This window comes from Coregonus clupeaformis, unplaced genomic scaffold, assembly GCF_020615455.1.
Source record: "Coregonus clupeaformis isolate EN_2021a unplaced genomic scaffold, ASM2061545v1 scaf1923, whole genome shotgun sequence".
Taxonomy (NCBI): domain Eukaryota; kingdom Metazoa; phylum Chordata; class Actinopteri; order Salmoniformes; family Salmonidae; genus Coregonus; species Coregonus clupeaformis.
In genome coordinates, this window is record NW_025535377.1 from 50,001 (window position 1) to 72,500 (window position 22,500).

Here is a 22,500-nt window from a genome sequence, read left to right on the forward strand (position 1 = left end):
ACGTTGAAGGACACACACACACACGTTGAAGGGACACACACACGTTGAAGGGACACACACACACACACGTTGAAGGGACACACACACACACGTTGAAGGGACACACACACACGTTGAAGGGACACACACACACGTTGAAGGGACACACACACACGTTGAAGGGACACACACACACGTTGAAGGGACACACACATGTTGAAGGGACACACACACACACACACGTTGAAGGGACACACACACACACGTTGAAGGGACACACACACACGTTGAAGGGACACACACACACACACGTTGAAGGGACACACACACACACGTTGAAGGGACACACACACACGTTGAAGGGACACACACACGTTGAAGGGACACACACACACGTTGAAGGGACACACACACACGTTGAAGGGACACACACACACGTTGAAGGGACACACACACACGTTGAAGGGACACACACACACGTTGAAGGGACACACACACACGTTGAAGGGACACACACACACGTTGAAGGGACACACACACACACGTTGAAGGGACACACACACACGTTGAAGGGAAACACACACACACGTTGAAGGGACACACACACACGTTGAAGGGACACACACACACGTTGAAGGGACACACACACACGTTGAAGGGAAACACACACACACGTTGAAGGGACACACACACACGTTGAAGGGACACACACACACGTTGAAGGGACACACACACACACACGTTGAAGGGACACACACACACGTTGAAGGGACACACACACGCATTGAAGGGACACACACACACACGTTGAAGGGACACACACACACGTTGAAGAGACACACACACACGTTGAAGGGACACACACACGTTGAAGGGACACACACACACGTTGAAGGGACACACACACACGTTGAAGGGACACACACACACGTTGAAGGGACACACACACACACGTTGAAGGGACACACACACACGTTGAAGGGACACACACACACACACACGTTGAAGGGACACACACACACGTTGAAGGGACACACACACACGTTGAAGGGACACACACACACGTTGAAGGGACACACACACACGTTGAAGGGACACACACACACACGTTGAAGGGAAACACACACACACACGTTGAAGGGACACACACACACGTTGAAGGGACACACACACGCATTGAAGGGACACACACACACACGTTGAAGGGACACACACACACGTTGAAGAGACACACACACACACGTTGAAGGGACACACACACACGTTGAAGGGACACACACACACGTTGAAGGGACACACACACACGTTGAAGGGACACACACACGCATTGGAATGACACACTGTGCTGCTATCAGAGATGAGATGATAGGGCTTATAGGGCTTATACATATACAGTGGGGAAAAAAAGTATTTAGTCAGCCACCAATTGTGCAAGTTCTCCCACTTAAAAAGATGAGGGAGGCCTGTAATTTTCATCATAGGTACACGTCAACTATGACAGACAAAATGAGAAAAAATATTCCAGAAAATCACATTGTAGGATTTTTAATGAATTTATTTGCAAATTATGGTGGAAAATAAGTATTTGGTCAATATCAAAAGTTTCTCAATACTTTGTTATATACCCTTTGTTGGCAATGACACAGGTCAAACGTTTTCTGTAAGTCTTCACAAGGTTTTCACACACTGTTGCTGGTATTTTGGACCATTCCTCCATGCAGATCTCCTCTAGAGCAGTGATGTTTTGGGGCTGTCACTGGGCAACACGGACTTTCAACTCCCTCCAAATATTTTCTATGGGGTTGAGATCTGGAGACTCCAGGACCTTGAAATGCTTCTACGAAGCCACTCCTTTTGCCCGGGTGGTGTGTTTGGGATCATTGTCATGCTGAAAGACCCAGCCACGTTTCATCTTCAATGCCCTTGCTGATGGAAGGAGGTTTTCACTCAAAATCTCACGATACATGGCCCCATTCATTTTTCCCTTTACACGGATCAGTCGTCCTGGTCCCTTTGCAGAAAAACAGCCCCAAAGTATGATGTTTTCACTCCCATGCTTCACAGTAGGTATGGTGTTCTTTGGATGCAACTCAGCATTCTTTGTCCTCCAAACACGACAAGTTGAGTTTTTACCAAAAAGTTCTATTTTGGTTTCATCTGAACATATGACTTTCTCCCAATCCTCTTCTGGATGCACTCTAGCAAACTTCAGACGGGCCTGGACATGTACTGGCTTAAGCAGGGGGACACGTCTAGCACTGCAGGATTTGAGTCCCTGGCGGCGTAGTGTGTTACTGATGGTAGGCTTTGTTACTTTGGTCCCAGCTCTCTGCAGGTCATTCACTAGGTCCCCCCGTGTGGTTCTGGGATTTTTGCTCACCGTTCTTGTGATCATTTTGACCCCACGGGGTGAGATCTTACGTGGAGCCCCAGATCGAGGGAGATTATCAGTGGTCTTGTATGTCTTCCATTTCCTAATAATTGCTCCCACAGTTGATTTCTTCAAACCAAGCTGCTTACCTATTGCAGATTCAGTCTTCCCAGCCTGGTGCAGGTCTACAATTTTGTTTCTGGTGTCCTTTGACAGCTCTTTGGTCTTGGCCATAGTGGAGTTTGGAGTGTGACTGTTTGAGGTTGTGGACAGGTGTCTTTTATACTGATAACAAGTTCAAACAGGTGCCATTAATACAGGTAACGAGTGGAGGACAGAGGAGCCTCTTAAAGAAGAAGTTACTGGTCTGTGAGAGCCAGAAATCTTGCTTGTTTGTAGGTGACCAAATACTTATTTTCCACCATAATTTGCAAATAAATTCATTAAAAATCCTACAATGTGATTTTCTGGATTTTTTTTTCTCATTTTGTCTGTCATATTTGACGTGTACCTATGCTGAAAATTACAGGCCTCTCTCAGCTTTTTAAGTGGGAGAACTTGCACAATTGGTGGCTGACTAAATACTTTTTTTCCCCACTGTATATATATATACATGTCTGGTTTACAGCTTTAAGATCCTTTCAAGGTTAAACCTTTACATGTATTTTCATGCTGTTATATTATGTATCTGCCAGTTCTAACTGTTATAGTATGTATCTGCCAGTTCTAACTGTTATAGTATGTATCTGCCAGTTCTAACTGTTATATTATGTATCTGCCAGTTCTAACTGTTATATTATGTATCTGCCAGTTCTAACTGTTATATTATGTATCTGCCAGTTCTAACTGTTATATTATGTATCTGCCAGTTCTAACTGTTATTGTATGTATCTGCCAGTTCTAACTGTTATATTATGTATCTGCCAGTTCTAACTGTTATATTATGTATCTGCCAGTTCTAACTGTTATATTATGTATCTGCCAGTTCTAACTGTTATATTATGTATCTGCCAGTTCTAACTGTTATATTATGTATCTGCCAGTTCTAACTGTTATATTATGTATCTGCCAGTTCTAACTGTTATATTATGTATCTGCCAGTTCTAACTGTTATATTATGTATCTGCCAGTTCTAACTGTTATATTATGTATCTGCCAGTTCTAACTGTTATATTATGTATCTGCCAGTTCTAACTGTTATATTAAACTGCCCAGCAGGCTGGCCACGCCCCCCACCGAGCAGGAGAATAGTGGGCGATGAAACGTGACGAATCAACATCCCCAATGGTCACTTTCCAATATGGCCGCCGGTACACCCACCAAGCACGTTGCTTAATTGTTCTTCCATTCCAATCTGTGAATTCCCGTTCTACCTTTCTAGCTTGTTAATTCTTTAAATCTCTGGTTTAATTATCATTGTTCAGCCTCAGGGTGATGGGCTGTCATGTTAATGTAAAGATTTAAATGTTTTCCACGTCAAAGCGTATTTGGTTATTTTTTGCCAATCGAGGCAGTACGGAGAACGAGTTAAGGTTAGTTAAGGTTAGTTAAGGCTAGTTAAGGGACATCAGAATTAAAATCTTTAAATCTCAATAATCAGAATGATCTTACCAGTTTTACAGGGAAGGTCAGGGCACACGATCACAGGGTCTGAGAGAGAGAAGTTATTGATCATGAAGTTATTGATCATGAAGTTATTGATCATGAAGTTATTGATCATGAAGTTATTGATCATGAAGTTATTGATCATGAAGTTATTGATCATGAAGTTATTGATCATGAAGTTATTGATCATTTGTCTCTGTTATACAAGTACTATGTGTACGAGAGAGAGAGAGAGAGAGAGAGAGGATTTAGGTGTGTGTGTGTGTGTGTGTGTGTACTGTATGTCGGGTTTAGGTGTGTGTGTGTGTACCTGGGCAGAGCACGGCCTCTATCTTGTCGATGAACTCCTCCGCCACCAGATCAGCGAAGCGTCTCATCCCCAGCACCCTCCCGTCTCTCTGACAGGCTATACTCTTCAGACTCTCATTCTCCTCTATCTGGTCAAACATGTCTCCTATACCGATGGCACTCACATCCACACTGGGGTCACTGCTCACTCACACACACACACACACACACACACACACACACACACACACACACACACACACACACACACACACACACACACACACACACACACACACACACACACACACACACACACACACACACACACACACACACACACACACACACACACACACACACACACACACACAGAGACACACACACACACACACACACACACACACACACACACACACACACACACACAGAGAGACACACACACACAGAGACACACACACACACAGATCATCAGATAGGTGGCACACACAGCTGATAAAACATGTGTCCCCACTCGATACGCACACACACACACACACACACACACACACACACACACACACACACACACACACACACACACCCACAACACACAGCTCCATCTCCCCGGTCTGCTACCTGCAGAGGTATGTGAGCAGTGAGTCGTCGTCCCTGGGGTCGAACCGTCCGTCTGTGATGACCACCACGGTGACGTTGGCTTTAGCTCGGCGGCTGTCCTTGATCAGGTGGTCGTAGGCGTACTTCAGCGCTGACGGGGTCCACGTCCCGCCGGCTATCCACTCCAGACGCTTCACTGCATCCTGAAGACAGACAGATAGGCAGAGGGTGGGAGGGTGTTAGCCCACTGAGCTAAAGCCTAGTCATTAGCTTGGGGAGTTAATGCAAGTCTTCAGGTCAGAGTGTGGGAGGGTGTGTGTGTGTTTATGTCTCAGTCTGGGTTCGAAGGTCAAAATCTGGTGATCCTGCACACCAAAAGACTGTGCAGCCCGCTGAGCTAAAGCCTAGGTATTAGCACAGGGAGCTAATACAAGTCTTCAGGTGTCAGGTAATGTTAGACGCGTGTTGCCCCACTACCTTGAAGGCAGACATATTATTGTTATATAGTTTATTATTATTATTATCAATAATTAGGTCTGTGTGGGACTGATTTCTTCATCCCGCTCCTGCTCGCACCTGCAGCTTTTCATACCGCACCCAAACACACCCACTGGCTTTCTGTCCGACCCGTTAACGCAAGAACTGGTCCCAACCCAACAATGTTATTTTAGGCTATGCGACGCAGCTCCCTTGCCAGCCATGGTCCCAGCCATGGTCCCGGCCATGGTCCCGGCAATGGTCCCGGCAATGGTCCCGGCAATTCTGTGCCAAAATTAACCTAAGAAATAGGTTAAATTACCAGAGATTCTCACGTGGCCCATTATAATATATATTAGGCCTTCGGTATTACTATAACTAGTTTGAAGAGAGCAGTTGGAGAGACTTCCTCTTGAGCTATTTTTATAGCCTACGTTTTAGGAGTGGGTCAATTTTCAGACTGAGACAAATATGGGTGATCAATATTTATTTCTAGGCAATGTACTGTAGTAAACTATAGCCTAATAATATTTAGGAAGTACATTTCCTTGGAAAGATAACTGCCAGTGCTTCTCCGCCCATGCATAGGCTATAATCTATTTAATTGAGACCACGTACACCTGATCTCGCAGCTATGGCTACTGAACTGGAAGCAGCAAGAATGAAGCCAGCGGACACTCACTTTCTCTTGAGCTACGCTTTGCATACAGGATATAGCCTACCTTTTAGGACGATTATCATATAGGATATAGCCTACCTTTTATTAGGACGATTATCATATAGGATATAGCCTACCTTTTAGGAGGACGATTATCATATAGGATATAGCCTACCTTTTAGGAGGACGATTATCATATAGGATATAGCCTACCTTTTATTAGGAGGACGATTATCATATAGGATATAGCCTACCTTTTATTAGGAGGACGATTATCATATAGGATATATAGCCTACCTTTTAGGAGGACGATTATCATATAGGATATAGCCTACCTTTTATTAGGACGATTATCATATAGGATATAGCCTACCTTTTATTAGGAGGACGATTATCATATAGGATATAGCCTACCTTTTAGGAGGACGATTATCATATAGGATATAGCCTACCTTTTATTAGGACGATTATCATATAGGATATAGCCTACCTTTTATTAGGAGGACGATTATCATATAGGATATAGCCTACCTTTTAGGAGGACGATTATCATATAGGATATAGCCTACCTTTTATTAGGACGATTATCAAATAGGATATAGCCTACCTTTTAGGAGGACGATTATCATATAGGATATAGCCTACCTTTTAGGACGATTTGCAGGCATGGACAAATAAATGTGTAATCAATATTTATTAAAAAGTAAAAGGCGAAACGCTCACCATGGTAGCCTGTCCACGCGTTTTCCTTTTCAATTATGATAAAACATTTTGATTGCACCTCGACTCACATTGGTTGAGCACCCTCCACTTCTTTCCATTATCAACATGTACAGTTGAAGTCGGAAGTTTACATACACCTTAGCCAAATACATTTAAACTCAGTTTTTCACAATTCCTGACATTTAATCCTAGTAAATATTCCCTGTTTTAGGTCAGTTAGGATCACCACTTTATTTTAAGAATGTGAAATGTCAGAAGAGAGAATGATTTATTTCAGCTTTCATTTCTTTCATCACATTCGAAGTGGGTCAGAAGTTTACAGACACTCAATTAGTATTTGGTAGCATTGCCTTTAAATTGTTTAACTTAGGTCAAACGTTTCGGGTAGCCTTCCACAAGCTTCCCACAATAAGTTGGGTGAATTTTGGCCCATTCCTCCTGACAGAGCTGGTGTAACTGAGTCAGGTTTGTAGGCCTCCTTGCTCACACACGCTTTTTCAGTTCTGCCCACACATTTTCTATAGGATTGATGTCAGGGCTTTGTGATGGCCACTCCAATACCTTGACTTTGTTGTCCTTAAGCCATTTTGCCACAACTTTGGAAGTATGCTTGGGGTCATTGTCCATTTGGAAGACCCATTTGCAACCAAGCTTTAACTTCCTGACTGATGTCTTGAGATGTTGCTTCAATATATCCACATATTTTTCCTTCCTCATGATGCCATCTATTTTGTGAAGTGCACCAGTCCCACCTGCAGCAAAGCACCCCCACAGCATGATGCTGCCACCCCCGTGCTTCACGGTTGGGATGGTGTTCTTCGGCTTGCAAGTACCCCCTTTTTCCTCCAAACATAACGATGGTCATTATGGCCAAACATTTCAATTTTTGTTTCATCAGACCAGAGGAAATTTCTCCAAAAAGTATGACCTTTGTCCCCATGTGCAGTTGCAGACCGTAGTCTGGCTTTTTTATGGCGGTTTTGGAGCAGTGGCTTCTTCCTTGCAGAGCGGCCTTTCAGGTTATGTCGGTATAGGGCTAGTTTTACTGTGGATATAGATAATTTTGTACCTGTTTCCTCCAGCATCTTCACAAGGTCCTTTGCTGTTGTTCTGGGATTGATTTGCACTTTTCGCACCAAAGTACGTTCATCTCTGGGAGACAGAACGCGTCTCCTTCCTGAGCAGTATGACGGCTGCGTGGTCCCATGGTGTTTATACTTGCATACTATTATTTGTACAGATGAACGTGGTACCTTCAGGCGTTTGGAAATTGCTCCCAAGGATGAACCAGACTTGTGGAGGTCTACAATTTTTTTTCTGAGGTCTTGGCTGATTTCTTTTGATTTTCCCATGATGTCAAGCAAAGAGGCACTGAGTTTGAAGGTAGGCCTTGAAATACATCCACAGGTACACCTCCAATTGACTCAAATGATGTCAATTAGCCGATCAGAAGCTTCTAAAGCCATGACATAATTTTCTGGAATTTTCCAAGCTGTTTAAGGCACAGTCAACTTAGTGTATATAAACTTCTGACCCACTGGAATTGTGATACAGTGAAATATAAGTGAAATAATCTGTCTGTAAACAATTGTTGGAAAAATTACTTGTGTCATGCACAAAGTAGATGTCCTAACCGACTTTCCAAAACTATAGTTTGCTAACATGAAATTTGTGGAGTGGTTGAAAAACGAGTTTTAATGACTCCAACCTAAATGTATGTAAACTTCCAACTTCAACTGCATTTACAGACACTGTAGTAAACTATAGTCTAATCATATTTAAGTTAATTTCCTTGGAAAGAGAACTGCCAGTGATTCTCCGTCCCTGCATAGGCAGGCTACTCTATTTCACTGAGACCAGACAGGTACTAGGCTTGATCTCCCACGCCCAACGAGGAGAGGAGAGGTCGGCCCAACGAGGAGAGGAGAGGTCGGCCCAACGAGGAGAGGAGAGGTCGGCCCAACGAGGAGAGGAGAGGTCGGCCCAACGAGGAGAGGAGAGGTCGGCCCAACGAGGAGAGGGAGAGGTCGGCCCAACGAGGAGAGGAGAGGTCGGCCCAACGAGGAGAGGAGAGGTCGGCTACTGAAGTCGAAGCAGCAAATGCTGAGTGTGAATATATATATATAGAATTATTGTAAAATTAACTGTGTCCATAAGGTGTAGATAGTAAGTATAGACCGGAAGTAGAGGCCTGGGCATTGTTGGTCACTAATTTACTCCAAGTAGGGGAAGGATGGTGGGGTTGAAAAGTAATAAAGGGGAATATAAATATAAAAAAAAAAAACATGGGGGGATTGGAAGTGATGCACACAATTACATTGATAGAAGATACAATCTATCTGCAATATTAAGCTGATCCATTCCCCCCAAAAAAGAAAAAAAAAAAAAGAAAAAGATAGAAATATAAAATATTTAAAAAATAAAAATAAATAATAATAATTGCTGAGTGTGAATAATGTGACAAAGGTGTGCTTTTAATACAAAAGGTAAAGGCTCATCCAAAGCAGAAAGATGACCGTTTCCAAATTATCTGCGGGGAAAACAACAATATTTTGACCGCCCCCCCACCGCTCCCCCGCAGCATGAAAAATACAGACTGTGCTGTAACCATCTCTGTCGGACCCACAGGGAATGCAGCCCTCTACACTGAAGCTGTCGGACCCACAGGGAATGCAGCCCTCTACACTGAAGCTGTCGGACCCACAGGGAATGCAGCCCTCTACACTGAAGCTGTCGGACCCACAGGGAATGCAGCCCTCTACACTGAAGCTGTCGGACCCACAGGGAATGCAGCCCTCTACACTGAAGCTGTCGGACCCACAGGGAATGCAGCCCTCTACACTGAAGCTGTCGGACCCACAGGGAATGCAGCCCTCTACACTGAAGCTGTCGGACCCACAGGGAATGCAGCCCTCTACACTGAAGCTGTCGGACCCACAGGGAATGCAGCCCTCTACACTGAAGCTGTCGGACCCACAGGGAATGCAGCCCTCTACACTGAAGCTGTCGGACCCACAGGGAATGCAGCCCTCTACACTGAAGCTGTCGGACCCACAGGGAATGCAGCCCTCTACACTGAAGCTGTCGGACCCACAGGGAATGCAGCCCTCTACACTGAAGCTGTCGGACCCACAGGGAATGCAGCCTCTACACTGAAGCTGTCGGACCCACAGGGAATGCAGCCCTCTACACTGAAGCTGTCGGACCCACAGGGAATGCAGCCCTCTACACTGAAGCTGTCGGACCCACAGGGAATGCAGCCCTCTACACTGAAGCTGTCGGACCCACAGGGAATGCAGCCCTCTACACTGAAGCTGTCGGACCCAAAGGGAATGCAGCCCTCTACACTGAAGCCCCAAATTCACATACCTTGAAGGCAGACAGGGAGTCGATCTTGGAGTCATTGAGCCGGATGGCCTGGAAGGTTCCGCTATGACTGTACTGGACCACGCCCACTCTGGTCCCTGGGGGGGGGGGGGGACACTTAACATTCTACAGAATCGGTACTACCAGGAGATGTTACCTGGGTGTAAAGAAATAATAATAAAAATTCAGGATCTGAATTAACACCGTGCGTATGTGTGTGTGTGTGTGTGTGTGTGTGTGTGTACCTGTCTCTGAGTTGGGGTCCTTGGCCATAGAGTGTGTGTGTGTGTGTGTGTGTGTGTGTGTGTGTGTGTGTGTGTACCTGTCTCTGAGTTGGGGTCCTTGGCCATAGAGTGTGTGTGTGTGTGTGTGTGTGTGTGTGTGTGTGTGTGTGTGTGTGTGTGTACCTGTCTCTGAGTTGGGGTCCTTGGCCATAGAGGTGTGTGTGTGTGTGTGTGTGTGTGTGTGTGTGTGTGTGTGTGTGTGTACCTGTCTCTGAGTTGGGGTCCTTGGCCATAGAGTGTGTGCGTGTGTGTGTGTGTGTGTGTGTGTGTGTGTGTGTGTGTGTGTACCTGTCTCTGAGTTGGGGTCCTTGGCCATAGAGTGTGTGCGTGTGTGTGTGTGTGTGTGTGTGTGTGTGTGTACCTGTCTCTGGGTTGGGGTCCTTGGCCATAGAGTGTGTGTGTGTGTGTGTGTGTGTGTGTGTGTGTGTGTGTGTGTACCTGTCTCTGAGTTGGGGTCCTTGGCCATAGAGTGTGTGTGTGTGTGTGTGTGTGTGTGTGTGTGTGTGTGTGTGTGTGTGTGTGTGTACCTGTCTCTGAGTTGGGGTCCTTGGCCATAGAGTGTGTGTGTGTGTGTGTGTGTGTGTGTGTGTGTACCTGTCTCTGAGTTGGGGTCCTTGGCCATAGAGTGTGTGTGTGTGTGTGTGTGTGTGTGTGTGTGTGTGTGTACTCTGTCTCTGAGTTGGGGTCCTTGGCCATAGAGGTGTGTGTGTGTGTGTGTGTGTGTGTGTGTGTGTGTGTGTGTGTGTGTGTGTGTGTACCTGTCTCTGAGTTGGGGTCCTTGGCCATAGATGTGTGTGTGTGTGTGTGTGTGTGTGTGTACCTGTCTCTGAGTTGGGGTCCTTGGCCATAGAGTGTGTGTGTGTGTGTGTGTGTGTACCTGTCTCTGAGTTGGGGTCCTTGGCCATAGAGTGTGTGTGTGTGTGTGTGTGTGTGTGTGTACCTGTCTCTGAGTTGGGGTCCTTGGCCATAGATCCCAGTCTGTTGATGGTGTTGATGACAAAGTTCTTCTCCAGGGTGAAGTTGGTCAGACCCACCGACTCTGAGCTGTCAATCACGAACACGATGTCCAGCGCCCCACACCGCTTCTCACAGTCTGCATGGACGACAGGGTTACAGGGGTTAATGGTGCTTAGCGAGTAACACTTCTTCTTTGTTCGCCTCATGCTCTGAACACCTCCAAAACAAAGGTCATGTGGTTTGGTTAGAAGAATGCCCCTCTCCCCACCGGTGTGATTACTACCTCTGAGGGTTTAGAGCTTACAGTTTACAGTACATACAGTATATATTGAGATTAGATGTTTAACCACAGTACATGCAGTATATATTGAGATAAGATGTTTAACTCCAGTACATACAGTACATATAGAGATAAGATGTTTAACTACAGTACATGCAGTATATATTGAGATAAGATGTTTAACTCCAGTACATACAGTACATATAGAGATAAGATGTTTAACTACAGTACATGCAGTATATATTGAGATAAGATGTTTAACTACAGTACATACAGTATATATAGAGATAAGATGTTTAACCACAGTACATGCAGTATATATAGCGATAAGATGTTTAACTACAGTACATGCAGTATATATTGAGATAAGATGTTTAACCACAGTACATGCAGTATATATTGAGATAAGATGTTTAACTACAGTACATGCAGTATATATTGAGATAAGATGTTTAACTACAGTACATGCTGTATATATTGAGATAAGATGTTTAACCACAGTACATGCAGTACATATTGAGACAAGATGTTTAACTGCAGTACATACAGTATATATTGCGATAAGATGTTTAACTACAGTACATATTGAGATAAGATGCTTAACTACAGTACATACAGTATATATTGAGATAAGATGTTTAACTACAGTACATACAGTATATATTGAGATAAGATGTTTAACCACAGTACATGCAGTATATATTGAGATAAGATGTTTAACTACAGTACATGCTGTATATATTGAGATAAGATGTTTAACCACAGTACATGCAGTACATATTGAGACAAGATGTTTAACCACAGTACATGCAGTATATATTGAGATAAGATGTTTAACTACAGTACATGCTGTATATATTGAGATAAGATGTTTAACCACAGTACATGCAGTACATATTGAGACAAGATGTTTAACTGCAGTACATACAGTATATATTGAGATAAGATGTTTAACTACAGTACATACAGTATATATTGAGATAATATGTTTAACTACAGTACATATTGAGATAAGATGTTTAACTACAGTACATACAGTATATATTGAGATAAGATGTTTAACTACAGTACATACAGTATATATTGAGATAATATGTTTAACTACAGTACATATTGAGATAAGATGTTTAACTACAGTACATAAAGTATATATTGAGATGAGATGTTTAGCTACAGTACATGCAGTATATATTGAGATAAGATGTTTAACTACAGTACATACAGTACATATCTTCAGAAAGTATTCATACCCCTTGACTTATTCCATATTTTGATGTGTTACAGCCTGAATTCAAAATGGAATAAAGAAACAAAAATCTCACCCAACTACCCCATAATTATACACACTACCGCATAATTATACACACTACCCCATAATTATACACACTACCCCATAATGATACACACTACCCCATAATGATACACACTACCCCATAATGATACACACTACCTCATAATTATACACACTACCCCATAATGATACACACTACCCCATAATGATACACACTACCCCATAATGATACACACTACCCCATAATGATATACACTACCCCATAATGATACACACTACCCCATAATGATACACACTACCCCATAATGATAAACACTACCCCATAATTACACACACTACCCCATAATGATACACACTACCCCATAATTATACACACTACCCCATAATGATACACACTACCCCATAATTACACACACTACCCCATAATGATACACACTACCCCATAATTATACACACTACCCCATAATTATACACACTACCCCATAATGATAAAGTGAAAACATGTTTTGAGACATTTTGGAACATTTATTGATACTTTGTAATGCCATTCTATACTGTTGAAGGACAGTTCTAGGTAATTGTGTCCATACCATACAGCTCCATCAGAAAGTATTCATACCCCTTGACTTATTCCATATTTTGTTGTTTTTCAGCCTGAATTCAAAATGGATGAAATATTTTTTTTCTCACCCGTCTATACACAAGGCCCTCAAAATTGTCAAAGACTCCAGCCACCCTAGTCATAGACTGTTCTCTCTGCTACCGCACGGCAAGCGGTACCGGAGTGCCAAGTCTAGGTCCAAAAGACTTCTCAACAGCTTCTACCCCCAAGCCATAAGACTCCTGAACAGCTAATCATGGCTACCCGGACTATTTGCACTGCCCCCCCACCCCATCCTTTTTACGCTGCTGCTACTCTGTTAAGTATTTATGCATAGTCACTTTAACTCTACCCACATGTACATATTACCTCAACTACCTCAACTAGCCGGTGCCCCCGCACATTGACTCTGCAACGGTACCCCCTGTATATATAGCCTCCCTACTGTCACTTTATTTTACTTCTGCTCTTTTTTTTCTCAACACTTTTTTTTGTTGTTGTTTTATTTTTACTTTTTTGTTTAAAATAAATGCACTGTTGGTTAAGGGCTGTAAGTAAGCATTTCACTGTAATGTCTGCACCTGTTGTATTCGGCGCATGTGACCAATACAATTTGATTTGATTTGATTTGATTTGAATACCCCATAATGACAAAGTGAAAACATGTTTTTTTGAAATTTTGGCAAATTTATTGAAAATGAAATACAGAAATATCTAATTTACATACGTATTCACTTCCCTGAGTCAATATTTTGCAGAAGCACCTTTGGCAGCAATTACAGCTGTGAATCTTTCTGGATAAGTCTCTAAGAGCTTTCATTTTCAAGTCTTGCCATGGATTTTCAAGCCGATTTAAGTCAAAACATCGTCGGCCACTCAGGAACATTCACGGTCTTCTTGGTAAGCAACTCCAGTGTAGAGTTGTAGCCTCCTGTAGCTCAGTTGGTAGAGCATTGCTCTTGCAATGCCAGGGTTGTGGGTTCGATTCCCACGGGGGGCCAGTATGAAAAATGTAAGTCGCTCTGGATAAGAGTGTCTGCTAAATGTAGATTTGGTCTTGTGTTTTAGGTTGTTGTCCTGCTGAAAGGTAAATTAATCTCCCAGTGTCTGGTGGTAAGCAGACAGAACCAGGTTTTCCTCTAGGATTTTGCCTGTTTTTAGCTGTATTCCGTTTCCAGTGGTATAAAGTACTTAAGTAAAAATACTTTAAAGTACTACTTAAGTAGTTTTTTGGGGTATCTGTATTTTACTATTTATATTTTGACAACTTTTACTTTTACTTCACTACATTCCTAAAGAAAATAATGTACTTTTTACTCCATACATTTTCCCTGACACCCAAAAGTACTCGTTATATTTTGACAGGAAAACGATCCAATTCACACACTTATCAAGAGAACATCCCTGGTCATCCCTACTGCCTCTGATCTGGCAGACTCACTAAACACAAATGCTTCATCTGTAAATGATATCTGAGTGTTGGAGTGTGCCCCTACCTACCCGTCAAAAAAAAAAAAACGTGGAAATTGTGCCGTCTGGTTTGCTTAATATAAGGAATTTGAAATGGTTTATACTTTTACTTTGACTTTTGATACTTAAGTACATTTGAGCAATTCCATTTACTTTTGATTCTTAACTATATTTAAAACCAAATGCTTTTAGACTTTTACTCAAGTAGTATTTTAATGGGTGACTTTCACTTTACCCGAGTCATTTTCTATTTAGGTATCTTTACTTTTACTCAAGTATGACAATTGAGTACTTTTTCCACCACTGTCCGTTTCTTTTTATCCTAAAAAACTCCCCAGTCCTTACCGATGACAAGCATACCCATAACATGATGCAGCCACCACCATGCTTGAAAATATGAAGAGTGGTACTCAGTGTTGTGTTGGATTTGCCCGAAACATAACGCTTTGTATTCAGGACATAAAGTTAATTTCTTTGCCACTTTTTTAAAGTATTACTTAAGTGCTTTGTTGCAAACAGGATTCATGTTTTGGAATAGTTTAATTCTGTACAGGCTTGTTTTTTTTCACTCTGTCATTTAGGTTATTATTGTGGAGAAACTACAATGTTGTTGATCCATCCTCAGTTTTCTCCTATCACAGCCATTAAACTCTGTTTTAAAATCAGCATTGGCCTCATAGTGAAATCCCTGAGCGGTTTCCTTCTTCTCCGGCAACTGAGTTAGGAAGGACTCCTTTATCTTTGCAGTGACTGGGTGTATTGATACACCATCCAAAGCATAATTAATAACTTCACCATGCTCAAAGGGATATTCAGCGTCCGTTTTTGATTTTTTACCCATCTACCAATAGGTGCCCTTCTATGCGAGGCATTGAAAAACCTCCCTGGTCTTTGTGGTTGAATCTGTGCTTGAAATGTACTACTCGATTGAGAGAACTTACAGATAATTGTATGTGTGGGGTACAGCAATGGGGTAGTTATTAAAAAAATCATGTTAACCACTATTATTGAACACAGAATGAGTCCATGCAACTTATTGTGCACATGTGTACTCCTGAACTCATTTAGGCTTGCCATAACAAAGGTGTTGAATACTTTCAAGACATTTCAGCTTTTAATTCCACTTTGACATTATGGGGTATTGGGTGTAGATCAGTAACACAACATCTAAATGTAATCCATTTTAAATTCAGGCTGTAACACAACAAACAAAAAGTAAAGGGGTGTGAATCCTTTCTGAAGGCGCTGAGGTCAATGAGTTTGGTGATGTTTGAAGGTAATTGAAGGGAGTTTTAAACCGAGTGAAAAACTGGTTGGTATTTTCCCCATTATAAGTAATGGAGGTTCGCTAGGTTGCTAGTAAGCTAAGTGAACAAGATGGCATCAAACTTTGTATACTTTTCAACAATATTTGTAGCTCTTATTGGGTTTACTATCTTGAGCGAAGAGCTCGGTTAACTTCAGGTAATATATGCACATATGCAATGTGAAGACAGAATGTGTTAAAAATGTTTATTTGTAAATAAAATAGCATTTAACAGTTCGCTAGCATTATGCTAGCAGAAAATTAGTTTTGCTAAGCGCTAGCTAGCTCTAGGCTATTGGGATTCAGGTATTCTTGCCTCACGTGTTGAGGGTTAATAATGTGATGTTTGTAGCATTGTTTAACACAGGCCTCCAGTCATTTGTACCTTTATGGAAATTGACACTGCTAGTACACTGACGTCTCTATAATGTAATTCTCTGTCGATGTGCCCTTGAGCAAGGCACTTAACCCTAATTGCTCCTGTAAGTCGCTCTGGATAAGAGCGTCTGCTAAATGACTAAAATGTAAAAAATGTAAAATGTAATGTAACCCTTTATGGTTGAATTTGAGGGTTTTACACTCCAAATAGCTTTTGTTGGTATACACTAACTACTATACTGATTGAATAGCCTCAGTTTATATGCACTATTTATTTGTCTGTTAGTGAGAGGTAATAGGGGAATGTGCAGATGTACGGACACAGCTTTTTGAACTTGAGGCCTTTATTTTTTGGAATGTGAAAAATACTTAATACTACAATGCACCTGTAATGTGACTTGATAATTAACTTTGACAACAAACAGAAAAGAAGACAAAACATGAAAAAAAGAAAACGAGTGAATCGTTGAAATCATCTTGGAGAAGGCCGATACTGCACTACCAACGGTTGTCTTTAGTTGGTAGAGCGTGGCGTTTGCAACGCCAGGGTTGTGGGTTCGATTCCCACGGGGGGGGGGGGGCCAGTATGAAAAAAATAAAAAAATTAGTGTATGCACTCTACTAACTTTGTAAGTCACTCTGGATAAGAGCGTCTGCTAAATGACTAAAATGTAAAATGTAGTCCGTCTCATCATTCCACCCTGTTAATTCAGGGCTATTACCTGCTGACCACGTCGCAGTCTGAGGCATGTACCCCCTGGCTGAGGAGGACATTCCCCATGTGCTGCACCTGCCTGCGTGTTCTGTGTTGTGTGTGTGTCTGAATAACTCACCACAGCAGCCGCAGGTCTCTCTGATGTAGTTCATGACATCACATTCCTACAATGAAAACATCACATGACATCACATGACCTTTCTCTGAGAGGGATGATAAAAGAGTGATGGAGTGATGGAGGGACGGAGTGATGGAGGGACAGAGTGATGGAGGGATGGAGTGATGGAGGGATGGAGTGATGGAGTGATAGAGTGATGGAGGGACGGAGGGACGGAGTGATGGAGGGACAGAGTGATGGAGTGATGGAGTGATGGAGGGACGGAGTGATGGAGGGACAGAGTGATGGAGTGATGGAGTGATGGAGATATGGAGTGATGGAGTGATGGAGGGATGGAGTGATGGAGTGATGGAGGGACGGAGTGATGGAGTGATGGAGGGATGAAGAGATGATAATAGAGTGGTGAAGAGATGATAATAGAGTGGTGAATAGATTATAATAGAGTGGTAAAGAGATGATAATAGAGATGATAATAGAGTGGTAAAGAGATGATAATAGAGTGGTAAAGAGATGATAATAGAGTGCTAAAGAGATGATAATAGAGTGGTAAAGAGATGATAATAGAGTGGTAAAGAGATGATAATAGAGTGGTAAAGAGATGATAATAGAGTGCTAAAGAGATGATAATAGAGTGGTAAAGAGATGATAATAGAGTGGTAAAGAGATGATAATAGAGTGGTAAAGAGATGATAATAGAGTGGTAAAGAGATGATAATAGAGTGGTAAAGAGATGATAATAGAGTGGTGAAGAGATGATAATAGAGTGGTAAAGAGATGATAATAGAGATGATAATAGAGTGGTAAAGAGATGATAATAGAGTGGTGAAGAGATGATAATAGAGTGGTTCTTACTGTGAGGCCGGGGTCTCCCTCAGGACCTTGATCTCCCTGTAGAGAGAAAGAGATGCTTTCATACACAGATTACAACACACACACACGGTGTGGAGGTACTGTCTGTGTGAGTGCTACTGTTTAGGTACTGCAGGTGTCTGTGTGTGTGGTAGGCTACGTACGTCTCGTCCACCCACTCCTCTTGGTCCTCTGAGTCCAGGTTCTCCCTGAGGCCCTGGTTCTCCCTCCTCTCCAGGGGTCCCCTTTCCTCCTGGCCCTCCCTTGGGGCCACAGTCTCCTCTGCCTCCCCTGGGCCCTGGACCACCCTTCTCCCCACGGTCTCCCTGAATACACACAGGGTCAGACAGTGTGTTAGGGCGTGTGTCAGTGGAGGCTCCGAGGAGGAGGAAGGGGAGGGCCATCCTACTCAGTGAATTTCAGAAAAATTAAAAGCAATGAAACATTATCCTTTTTTAGAATAAACTATACTAAATATATTCAAATATATTCACCAAATACCTGATTTAAAACACACTGGTCTGCAGTAGCCTCAACAGCACTCTCTGGGGGTAGCACCACAGCTAGTTTCGTCCTCCTCTGGCTACATTGGACTTCAATACAAAACCTAGGAGGCTCGTGGTTCTCTACCCCCTTCCATAGACTTACATGGTATTCATGACAACTTCTGGAGGACGTCCTCCAACCAATCAAAGCTTTCGAAGTATGAACAGGTTCATCCAATCAAAGGAACAGAGAATGAACCTAGTACTACATACACCTGTAATTTAGAAGCTTGGTGAGTTGTTGACATTGTTGGATGAGATAGGGAATGATGTTATTCAATTCAAATTAGTTCCTTCAAACTACAGGAGGTAGATTATATATTGTTTTCTTGGTTTTAGAACTTTATTTTTGTGTCGAGTTATTGCAATTTATTTCAGTTTGCCTTGCTTAACTTCAGTAGAAAGTAGCTAGCTAGCTACCAGACGGCAGTTAGCTAGAATGGCTAGCTAATGCTAACGACAATGTAGTGGATTAACTGGGTGTTCGGTTGAAGAACCCCTTCATGGCCACATCGATTCAAGCTTCTGGGTGTTCGGTTGAAGAACCCTTTCATTGGCCACATCAGATTCAAGCTTCTGGGAATAATCTGCATCGATCATGTAATGGATGTAATGGACAAAGCTCTGCGTATTCAAACTGTGCAACACAATGACAAGCAGAAACAGTTTAAAAACAGCTTTTCAAGCAGCTTATGGACACTAGACTATTGCATTTTGGGCAAGAATTGGCTTTTAGGGGACACGATGAGAGGGAAAGTTCAGCTAACAAGGGCAACTACAAGGAATTTTTTGAAGAGGTAATTGCATGCTTTACGATGCTTTACTTGCTGAGCATATGGAGGTTTCTACTGTCTTCTCTGGGATGTCCAAATCAATTCAGGATGATTTGATAGTTTGATAGTTTGATAGTTTGTACAGCTTCCATCACATCATCCATTAGTGAGACTTAAAGAAAGGTTGATGCGTTTTTTATGGAAGAAACCACAGACATCAGCTCACAATTGTCAGTTATCGTCAGGGTATGTGGATAATCAGGGCTTTATTCAGGAACGTTTTCTAGAACCGACTGTCCAGACCGAACCGTTGGATCTACAAACTAATATGTCACCGATATCAAAAGGGTAAAAACTCTCACGAATACGAAGGTGTCAATTATTCTTCTCGGAAGAACACAAGCTCCAGGGGGAAGTCGTCTAAAGGGAACCCCAGTACCTGGCTGTAAAAATGGCTAAAATGTGCATAGGGGGTTCAATTGTGGCAAAAATAATGTGGCCAAACATGGGTCTGAAAAAAACGATTTTTCCCCCTAAGTTTTCTTATATCTCCTAGATATAGGACAGACACTTCAAAACGTTTTTCCTTATGATGTATTTTTTTTACTGTCTTTTTTGCCATTTCTGAATGTGTTACCAGTGCGTTTCTCTGGGCTTTAGCAGTAAAGGCCAGATTCAATGTTTTATCAAATACTTTTTTTCTATATATTTTTTTATACCAACAGGGGTCCTATAATTCCAAATCAAACGACTCAATGATACATTTTATGACCATCTTAAAAACAATTCCATATGTTATCTTTGTAGATATTGCAATGTAAGGGTGTATTTAATAAAAAGTAGGCCTATTGACTTCAAGTTAAAAATGAAGTAGGTTACTGTGTTGTTGCTGATTTCATTGTTTGCTTCATGATTTGTCAAATAAATGTTCCTGTGATTCACACCGGAGTGCTGCAGGTCCTCTGGGTTTCACACCGGAGTGTTGCAGGTTCTCTGTGATTCACACGAGTGCTGCAGGTTCTCTGGGTTTCAGATCAGTGCTGCAGGTTCTCTGGGGTTTCACACCGAGTGCTGCAGGTCCTCTGGGTTTCACACCCGAGTGTTGCAGGTTCTCTGTGATTCACCGGAGTGCTGCAGGTTCTCTGTGATTCACACCGGAGTGCTGCAGGTTCTCTGTGATTCACACCGGAGTGCTGCAGGTTCTCTGTCCTTCATCAGAGTGCTGCAGGTTCTCTGTCCTTCACATCAGAGTGCTGCAGGCTCTGTACGTGTCTTGAACAATCAGATTACGGAGATCACAGGTCACGCGGGCCGGGGCACAACGCATGTCTAGCAAAGCTCAAAGCACGCTCTCCATTTTCCTCCGATAGGCCTATTTATTTAACACATCACTCCCTACAGACACAAGCAAAAACTCTTTACATGAATGTTGCAGCAGCCTACACCTAAACATTAGAGATCTGACATGCTGTAGCCTAGTCTCCTGAGTGGCGCAGGGGTCTGGTCGCATCCATGGGATCTATGGTCAATAGATATTGGTTTGAATCCAGGCTCTGTGGCACGGGGCGGCGGGCACTCAAAGGGCGGGCCAATTGGCCGGGGGGAGGGAGGGTGGCGGGGTGTTGCTGTTGAGAGAGAGTAAGTGCCGGCGCACCATGGAGGTTGTGATAAGTGGGGTAGAAGTAAAAAAATATATAATCATAGCTGTGTTGTCTAGAGGTAAAAATAATTAATGGAATGAAAACAAGACGATTTGTCAGTCTGATAAAGGCTAGTAACAACAGCAGCATACAGCGCACTACGCTCCCTGTCCCGCTGGCCAGGGCAAATGAAGTGGTAATGTTATGTATTTATAGCCCGTTTTCCTGTGTTGGGACAAAATGTGAATGTGATCAAATGTGGTTTATATTCAAATTTGGGCTGGATTGGCTAACTGGATCTTTTCAATCCAAAATTATGGAATTAATCAATCAACACAATAGTGATGACATAGACTGAGTGAATTTTTAATTAGGCCTACAGTTGCAAACCTGCATAAAGCCAGCTCAGCCCCCCGTGAGTTCAACTGTCCAATCGTAGTTGTTGTCTCTTTAGAGGAAACCTCCATGTCAGTCTAGTTTTAAAATAAATTTCATATAAACCAGCAACTAACACAATCTAATTATTACACGTACAGATCAATGATTTCCTCCTTGCTTGGACTAAGTCATTCTTATCTCTTTTGTCTAACTGTGTAGTGTTCTGTTTTTGTCTTGCCAGTCAGATCCTGTCCTGCCCTCAGTGGAAGAGTTGAGCTCTTCTCCAACACCATCCGTCCATGATGAACCTGTCCTGAACTGAAACCTATGAACACCTCAACCCCTGTTCTGCACTGAAGTCAAGCCTCTGAACACCTCAACTCATCCCTCATACCCTCATTCAATCACTGCTGTGATCCCTTCCCAACACTGGAAGTAGCCCTCTCATTCACATTCCTGCTTTGTCTCTGTGCGATCCTCGCCTCTACCGTGGGTCTCCCATCCTAAATTGTTCAAGTCACCAGCCTCCACTGGTGTGTGTGTTTTGTGTACCGTTGGTCCTCTTGGTCCTGGGTAACTGAAGCCAGCTCTTCCCACGTTACGCCCTACAGCAGCACAGAAATCAATAAATCAATCAATCCGCACAGATATCAATCAATCAGTCAGCACAGAGATCAATCATGGCACAGAGATCAATCAGCACATCAATCAATCAGCACAGAAATCAATCAATCAGCACAGAGATCAATCAATCAATTACAACACAGTAAAACAGTCACATTAATGCAGGTCCCCCTGGGTGCACGTTTGGTTTTTGCCCTAGCACTACACAGCTGATTCAAATGATCAAA

The 22,500-nt window shown here is 42.6% G+C and overlaps 1 pseudogene; it reads right to left on the reverse strand.

Moving 5' to 3' along the window:
* LOC123487948 overlaps nucleotides 1-22,500 on the reverse strand; it is a 42,434-nt pseudogene that overhangs the window by 911 nt on the left and 19,023 nt on the right.